The sequence below is a fragment of the Rhinopithecus bieti genome, unplaced genomic scaffold, assembly GCF_001698545.2.
Source record: "Rhinopithecus bieti isolate Rb0 unplaced genomic scaffold, ASM169854v2 scaffold_11276, whole genome shotgun sequence".
NCBI lineage: Eukaryota > Metazoa > Chordata > Mammalia > Primates > Cercopithecidae > Rhinopithecus > Rhinopithecus bieti.
The window spans coordinates 52,889-61,797 of NW_016806758.1; the positions used below are offsets into that span (position 1 = coordinate 52,889).

An 8,909-nucleotide genomic window follows, 5' to 3' on the forward strand; every position below is an offset into this window, starting at 1 on the left:
ATAGCTCAATTCTAAAATAAAAGTTATTGTAGGTAAGACCATGACATTTCCTAACATTTGATTTTAATACATTGTGGTAATTTTCTAAAACAACTCAGAGGAACACATATTTACATTAGGCAGAGTATTTATGAAAAAATCTGGCATCAGATATATATATATATATATATGTATATGTGTGTGTGTGTGTATGTGTGTGGTATGTGGTGTGTATATATATGTGTGTATGTATCTCAAGATTATATGAACTAAGAAACAGATTGTATATCTTAATAGCAGTACTAGAGTGCAGAGTTTTGGATTTATAAATGATTTTCAAGGTGTGGGGTTTGGAAAAGGAGCAGACATTATCTTGTTTTCAAAACCTGAAGTTGTTCTCAGGACTGAAGTCAGAATCATAACTGCCACAGAGGGAAAAGGGAAGCTTTTCCCACTTTAATTGTTCATCTGTGTCAGAAAGTCCAGGATCCCTGAGATAGAAACCACTCTAGTAAGGTAGTAAACAGGTTTCTCCTAAAGGAAGATTGTTGCTGAATTATGCCTATTGCCCTGACCATCAGGTATGTACTTTGCATCTTCAAACCTGATGCTTGGAAGCACCAAGATATTTCAGTAATGGTTCATCATAAACCCAACATTCTCCATCTTTATGAAATAATCTTTTCTCCCACTGAATTTCCTTCTCTTTCCTTTCTTGGGATTCTGCTCTTTTATTCAAACCTGTGCTTTGCTTCAGTTGCTGATTTTTAAGTTGAAAGTGACATCCTTCCAAAGGCTGCAGGATTCATACTTGTTTTGATGTTCTAGCTTCTTCACTTTCTTCTTGATTACAGGCAACTTCTTGGTATCTACAAAGGATGTATTTTCCCCTGTTGCATATTTTGCATACATCACACTATTCCATTCCCCTTCGTTGAGCAGAAAGACTTCTTGTCATTAGGAGAAAAAATCTCAGCAGTAATTTTGTGCTTCTTACCCATATAGAAGGGTTTAGTGTGGAAGATGATATTTGCACTCTAGCCTGTTTGGAACAATTAATTTAACATTCTCCTCTTAATTCCACCCAGGATACTGTAAGGATAGACCTTCCATAGCCATTGGGGAATGTGAGAACATAATATTCATCATAGTCTAGACATGAGATACAGCCCTGCCCTATGTTGTGCACCTCAATCGACATCCCAAGGAATTTTAATTTGGTCCAGACATGAGCACTGAATTTTATATTCTTGTTAAAATACTCAGCATAAAAGGCTGAAGTGGGTGGATGATGGGAAACCTGCTCAGCCATGAATGTTACACAGTTTTTGGAATCCCAGGGAACTGGTCCTTCTGAAACTAGTTTTGTGTTCTCTTCAGTATCATTTGGTAGTGTCTAGTGACATTGAAGAATCTCGCCCAAAATGGGATAGTATGGCCTTTTGTTAACTGATCCTTTCCTTCTTGCATGAAAGGTGGAGAGGTACCATTTCACAACCAGAACCATTCAATCCTTGTGATCCTTCTAGTCATTAATGGACACAAACAGGTCCCAGTCTGCATACATTTCTAAAAGAGATCTTCTTCCAAGAATAAACCTTGGAAGAACTACCTTAGTAAGATCCATCCCAAGCCTAACCTGTGAAAAGAGATGCATGATAATGCTTTTGTGCTCCTCCAAGGACCCTGCCTCCGCATCACCATCTCTACTATCATATGAATTGAAAACGTCAGCATCACTTGTTCCACTGGACGTGGAAGAATTAAGTGATTCTGTGGTATCTGGAAGTTTTAGACTATTTCCTGAGCTGCTGCTGATGTGATTACTTACAAATCTTGATTGAACAATTAAAGTTTTTTGATGACATGCTTCAAAACTGCAAAGAAGATGAACAGAGAAAGAAAATGGAAACTCTCAAAGAAACAACAAATAGCATGGTAGAATCAATTAAACACTGCGTTGTGTTACTGCAGATTGCTGAAGATGAGAGTAATGCAGAGAAGCATGCAGATGGAATGATAAGTACTATTAATCCTGTAGATGCAATCTATCAACCTAGTCCTTTGGAACCTGTGATCAGCACAATGCCTTCCCAGATTGTGTTACTTCCAGAACCTGTTGTGTAAGTCAAGACAGCAGCGTCCATCTTCCCTACCAATAGGACCTGTGTTGGCTACCTTGGGACAGCATCAGAATGTTACACCAAATAGTACAGGCAGTGGCCATTCACCACCGAGTAGCACTCTAACTTCTCCAAGCCAAGTGAACTTGTCTCCAAATACAGTCCCAGAGTTCTCTTACTCCAGCAGTGAAAATGAATTTTATGATGACAATGAATTCCATCAAACTGGCTCATCGCCAATGTGCTGGATAGATTCTTCTGAATCTGCCTCAGTCCTGACACAAAGGAGCTTGAATATTTCTTTTTAAATTTGTATCTTTTTTTTTATTTATTTCAGTGGAATTATGTAGTTCTCCTTGTATTGATCTTTAACCTCCTTGGTTAGTGGTATTTCTAAGTATTTCATTTTTTGTCTCTATTGTAAACAGGGCTGTGTTATTCATTTGACTCTTAGCTAGAATATTATTGGTATATAGAAATTCAACCGATTTTGTACATTGGTTTTTTATCCTGAAACTTTGCTGAATGTGTTTATTAGTTCTAGAACTGTTTTTGCAGAGTTTTTAGGATTTTCTAGATACACTATAGAATCATATCATCAGTGAAAAGAGATAGTTTGACTTATCATATTTGGATGTCTCTTATTTATCTTGCCTGATTGTTATGGAGACCTAGACAGCCACAAAATAATAGTAAGAGGCTTCAAGACTCCATGGACAGTGTTAGACAGCATCGAGGCAGAAACCTAACAAATAAGTCCTGGACTTAAATTTGACACTCAACCAATTAGACCTGATGCTACTTTTCTTCGACCTATTGTATGGAATCAGTCTACCTCAGCTATGGTACAAATTTTGGTGAGCTTACCAATCTTTTTTTAGTTGTAAGATTGACAACAAAAGCCTGCCAATGCCCTCAACCATTTATTTCAGAAGACACAGACCACACAGTGCTTATATTAGAAATCATGCCCAGGAAATGATTTCTGAAAAATAATATTTTGATCAGATACATGTAAACAGATGATATGCAGAGCTGGCATGACTGGATCACAGAAGGCTGGAACAGTTGCAGAGGAAGTTAAATCAAAGTAAAATAATCAATTGTTTATGTTAGTACTGAATGGAAGTAACAGTATTAGAATTAAAGTTTTTCTCTTCATATTATATACAGATTGAGCAGTAGCTGACTGATAGTCTTAACCAATGAGTCAATTAATTGGGGATATTTATTCACACATTTTCAACTAAAACTTGTTGAATATCTCTCATATGTCAGAGGCAGTGTAGGCAGTAAGATATAGAGGTAATTAAGACCTAGTCATCTCTGTTTCGAGAACATGAATTTCTAGGGAAAAAATCAGATAGATTACAATTCAAGGTGAAATGTGTGAAAGTGAAGAACTGTACAAATTCTGTGTGGGCACACAGCAAAGGGGAAATTAACTGCATGAAGTCAGAAAAGGGTTCACAGAGAAGGCAGCATTTTAACCCAGCCCTATATAAATTGGCTTAGTGAAAGATAATGGGAGGTAGAGTTGAAGAGAATGGCAAAGGAGGAAAAGAATAGATGTTCTCGCCTTAGAGAATATCATGTACAAAAGCGTAGGGTGAGATAATTATAGGTTTTTTAGTGATAAATAGTAGTTTTCAGAAACAAATATAACTGGTCTTTCAGTTGAAATTGGAATTATAGGTGACTTGTTTTATCTTTTTATATTCTCCTCTCTTTTTTAATATTGACATGAACTACCTACAGAGTATGAATAGCCTTCCAAATCAGGCTCTAATCTACTTATGCAAACTTATATCTCTCCTTATCTGTTCTGAAATTACAGAGACACAGGCTCAAGCTGCATTTCTCAAGCATAAATGATTCTGTACCTCTCCTTTTCTGGGCTCATGATGAGGAGAGAGGCTCTTTTATACCCTAATGCCATTGTTCTATTACTGATCTGGCTTCCCTCTTTGCATCAACTGATAACCTCTTGCTACTCCAACAACACATCTCTTGAAGTCTACTTATTCCTACTACTAGGTAAAATAGCTGTCTCCTATGAACGTAGATTTTTTGTAACATTGGTTGCCCATTGAACTTCTTGGCACACATAAAAAAATCAATTGACTATAAATATATTGGTTTATTTCTATAAAATGTTTCATAAATGGAAACGTTGCTATCCATATCTATTCTAATTTCAGTACCACAGTTGGGTTACTCTAGTTTTTGTAGTACGTTTTGAAATTGGAAAGAAGTCTTCCAAATTTGTTCTTTTTCAAGATTAATATAGTCACTTTGGTTTCTTTGCATTTTCATATGAATTTGATAATAAGCTTGTCAATCCTTTTTAAAAAAAGTCAGGAGGATTTCTTATGCACAGTTCATGGGAATGTAAATAAATATAGCCATTATGAAAAACAGTATGAAGCGTTCCCCAAAAAATTGAAAATAGAATTACCATATGATCGAGAAATCACATTACTCCATATATATCCAAAGGAAATGAAATCAGTATGTGGAAGATATACCTGAACTCCCAAGTTTACTGCAATGCAATTCACAATAGCCAAGATATGAAATCAATCTAAATGCCCATCTATAGATAGATAAAGAAAATATAATACATTTATACACACACATACATACCATGTGAATACTGAATTTAATACTGCTCATTCATAAAACAGAAGAAAATCAGGTCATTTGCAAAAATGTAGATAAAGCTAGAGGACATTAATGTCAAGTGAAAAAAGTCAAAGTCAGGCACAGAAAGACAAACAACCTCACTCATACATGGAATCTAAAAGAGTTAGTGTCATAGAATTAGAGAATAGAATAGTTATCAGAGTCTGCAGAAGGGTGGGGGAACCAGGAGAGTGGGGTCAACAGGTATAAAGTTACAGTTGAATAGTAAGAATATGTTTTGGTGTTCTATATTGCACAATAAGGTAACTACAGCTAATAACAGTGCTATGTATATATCAACATAGCTAGAAAAGAAGATTTTGATTATCATCACAGAGAAATGATACATTTACAAAGTAATGGATATAATTATGCTGATTTAAGCATTATAAAATGTATACATGAATTGAAACATCACACTCTCCCTCCATAATATGTGCAATTATCTGTCAATTATAAAGGAATCATATTAATTTTAAAAATAAGGTGAAATTTTAGTAAGGACTGTGATTGATTTGGGGATAATTGCCATCTTTAATTTCTTTCAATGTGTTTTGTAGTTTGCATTGTACATATCTTGCACTTCTTTTGTTAAATTTTCTAGGTATTTTATTTACTTTGATTCTACTATAAGTAACATTGTTTTATAGTTTTATTTTAAATTAGTCATTGCTAGTGCAAAGAAATACACTATGCACAATTAATTTTTTACATACTGAACTTATATATAGCAACCATTTCAAATTATTTAGTATACTTAACAGTCATTTGTTTGGGGTTGGGGGAGGGTTTCTTTGGATGATGTAGCCATGAAAGTCTCTGATTGATTAGCTTAGTAATCAGCTAATGATTGAAAAGACATTTTCTTGAATGCCTAGAACCAATAAGTTTTCCAATCTTTTGCTAAGGGACCCTGTGTTGGGCATGACTTCAAGACCCAACCAGGCAATTGAAAAGTGTCCTTTATTCTTCACCTTCTGCTTGCACCGAGGCTCTAGGTAAGCCAGAAGTGAGAACTTAGTGCCTTCTCTGTTACTTCTTCATAGCATGCAGGAAGTCCTGAGCACGCATGCAGTCATACAAATATATATGGCCTTCTTTGTTTCCAGGAACATCTCAGAGCTTGTTCAAAGACAATATGAACACGTCACTTCCCAACTTTCCTCATCAAGTGTTTTGAATAGCCTGTTGTTGCCCCCAACTGTTATCCATTGCCCCAGGAAGCCAGAAATGTAAACAACTTATTCTCATTATTTTGAAATATATTCCTGAGTAAAAGGATTTTGTAGTATGTGAGATCATAGATCAAATAAAGACAGTCTTTTAAGTGGAGTTTTGTGAAGAGCTATAAAAGTGTCAGAGAATGACAATTATCTGAGAGTGAGACATTAAAAGATTTCCAGCCCCCTTTTATGCTCTCTGGAGGCTGCCATTCTGCTGGTTTGCAATTCTCACTATGATGGTGGGCTGTTGATTTTCAAGGCTACAGTGGAGCTGGAGATAGGAGAATAAGAGTATTTCAAGTTAAATGCTGTAAAACTCACTGTTCTTACCAAGTTTCAGTATTTTTCTTAATTAAATACTTCCTTAATTGCTGCAAGCCTTTGGTTAACTCCCAGAGTTCTTAAAATGTTTATCCTAACAATTTAGCAAAATTCTCCTTTTATAATATTATCTCCCTGATTTTTTAATATATTCTTTTGCTTGGATTCCTTTTGCTCTTTATGTATGTGTGCACATGTTTAAGTAATGTTTGGCAAATAAGAATCTTTAGTCAAGTTTCTTGAGTTTACTTTGGGAGAAAATTTGCACATTATTTCATAAAAAGTAAATTCCATTTACATTTTGTGTATGACAGATATGCTTGATTTAATTCTATTATATTGCTTTTATATCTGGCCTAATATTTTTTTTTGCATATTTTACTATGATAAAATATATGTGCCAAAATATTCATCACTTCAACCATTTGTAAGTATAAAATTCTGTTCATTAAATATCTTCACAATGCTGTGTAATCTTCACTATTTATATCCAAAAGATTTTCATCATTCCCCACAAAATTTTTGTAACCATTAAACAATCACTTTCTCTCTGGTTTCATAATGACTTTTCTATTTTCTGTCACTATGACTTTGACTACTCTAGGTAAGTCATACAAGAAGATTCATACAATATTTGTTATTTTTGTCTGGATTATTCCACTAAGCATAATGTTTTCAAAGTATATCCATGTTGTTGCATATATCAAAATTTTATTCATTTTTGTAGCTCAATAATATTCCATTGTATGTATATACATGTATTTTGTTTATCCATTAATATATTGCTGGACTCTTCAGTGATTTCCACTTTTTGACTATTGTTAAGAATGCTGGTATGAACTTGGGAATACAAATATGTTTGAGTTCCTTCTTTCAATACTTTTGGATACATATATAGAACTGGAATTGCAGAAATATATGTATTTCTGTATTTAATCTTTTGAGAAACCACCGAACTGCTTTCTGTTGTGGCGGTATCATTTCAAGTTTTCCTCAGGAAAACATGAATATTCTCATTTCTTCACATCCTTGCGAACACTTGCTATTTTTCATTTTTCAAAATTATTATAATCTTCATAATAGGTATGAAATGGTATTTCATTATGACTTTAATTTGGATTTCCCTAATGACTAATGGTGCTAATTTTTATTCATTTATTGGCATTTGTATATCTTTGGTAAAATGTTTGTTAAAGTCCTTTGCTTGTTTAGTTTTACTTTAATTGATAAATAATAACTGTATGTATTTATGGAGTGCAATGTAATGTTTTAGTGCGTGTATACATTATAGAATGATTAAGTCAGGCTGTAAACATAGTCATCAAGTCACATACTTTTTTAAAATGGTGTAGAGCGACAATTTAAAATCTACTACTCTCTTATCAGTTTTGAAATACACATGATATTACTATTAACTAAAGCCACTATACTGTTCAATAGACCTCAAACACCTATTCCTTCTATATGACTGAAAATATATATCCCTTCATCCATCTCTCTCCATTCCCCACTCTTCACCTCCATCCTCTGGTAATGATCATTCTAGTCTTTACCTCTATGAGTTCAAAATTTTTTAGATTACGCATATAAGTGGGATCATGCAGTATTTCTCATTCCATGCTCAGTTTATTTCAATTAGCATAATGTCCCCCAGGTTCAGTCATATTGTTCCAAATAACAAAATTTCCTTCTTTTTTAAGGCTGAATACTATTCCATTGTGTATAGATACAACATTTTATTCACTTATTTGTTGATGAACACTTAGATTGACTCCATATCTTGACTATTATGAATTATATTTTTTTCCTTTCTTTTTTTTTTTTTTTTTTTGAGATGGAATTTTGCTCTTGTTGCCCAGGCTGGAGTGCAATGGTGTGATCCTGGCTCACCACAACCTCCGCCTCCTGGGTTCAAGCGATTCTCCTGCCTCAACCTCCCAAGTAGCTGGGATTACAGGCATGTGCAACCACACCTGGCTAATTTTGTATTTTTAGTAGAGACAGGGTTTCACCATGTTGACCAGGCTAGTCTCAAACTCCTGACTTCAGGTGATCCACCTACCTCGACCTCCCAAAGTGCTGGGATTATAGGTGTGAGCCACTGCACCCAGCCCTTATGAATTATATTGTAATACACATAGCAGTGCAGCTATCTCTTCAACATGCTGATTTCAATATTTTTGAATTGCTGGATCAAATGTTAATATTATTTTCAGTATCTCTGTACTGTTTTTCATAATGGCTTTACTAATTTACATTGCCATCAACGATGTACAAGGTTTCCTTTTATCCACATCTTCAACACTTATCTGTCGTCTTTCTGGTAATAGCCATTCTAACAGATATGAGATGATATTACATTATTCTTTTAATTTGTAATTTCCTGATACTTTGTGATGTAGAGACTTTTTATGTTTCTGTCAATCATTTGCATGTCTCCTTTTGAAATATGTCTATTCAAGTTCTTTTCCCACTTTTTAATCAGTTTATTTCTTTCCTTGCTATTGAGTTTCTTAGGTTTTTTTTTTTTTTTTTTTTTTTTTTTTTTTTTTTTTTTTTTGTTTTTTTTTTTTTTTTT

The 8,909-nt window shown here is 34.2% G+C and overlaps 1 pseudogene; it reads right to left on the reverse strand.

The window, feature by feature from the left end:
• Positions 1-577: 577 nt before the first annotated feature.
• LOC108533129 (oxysterol-binding protein-related protein 9 pseudogene) lies at positions 578-4,041 on the reverse strand (annotated as a pseudogene).
• Positions 4,042-8,909: the final 4,868 nt, after the last annotated feature.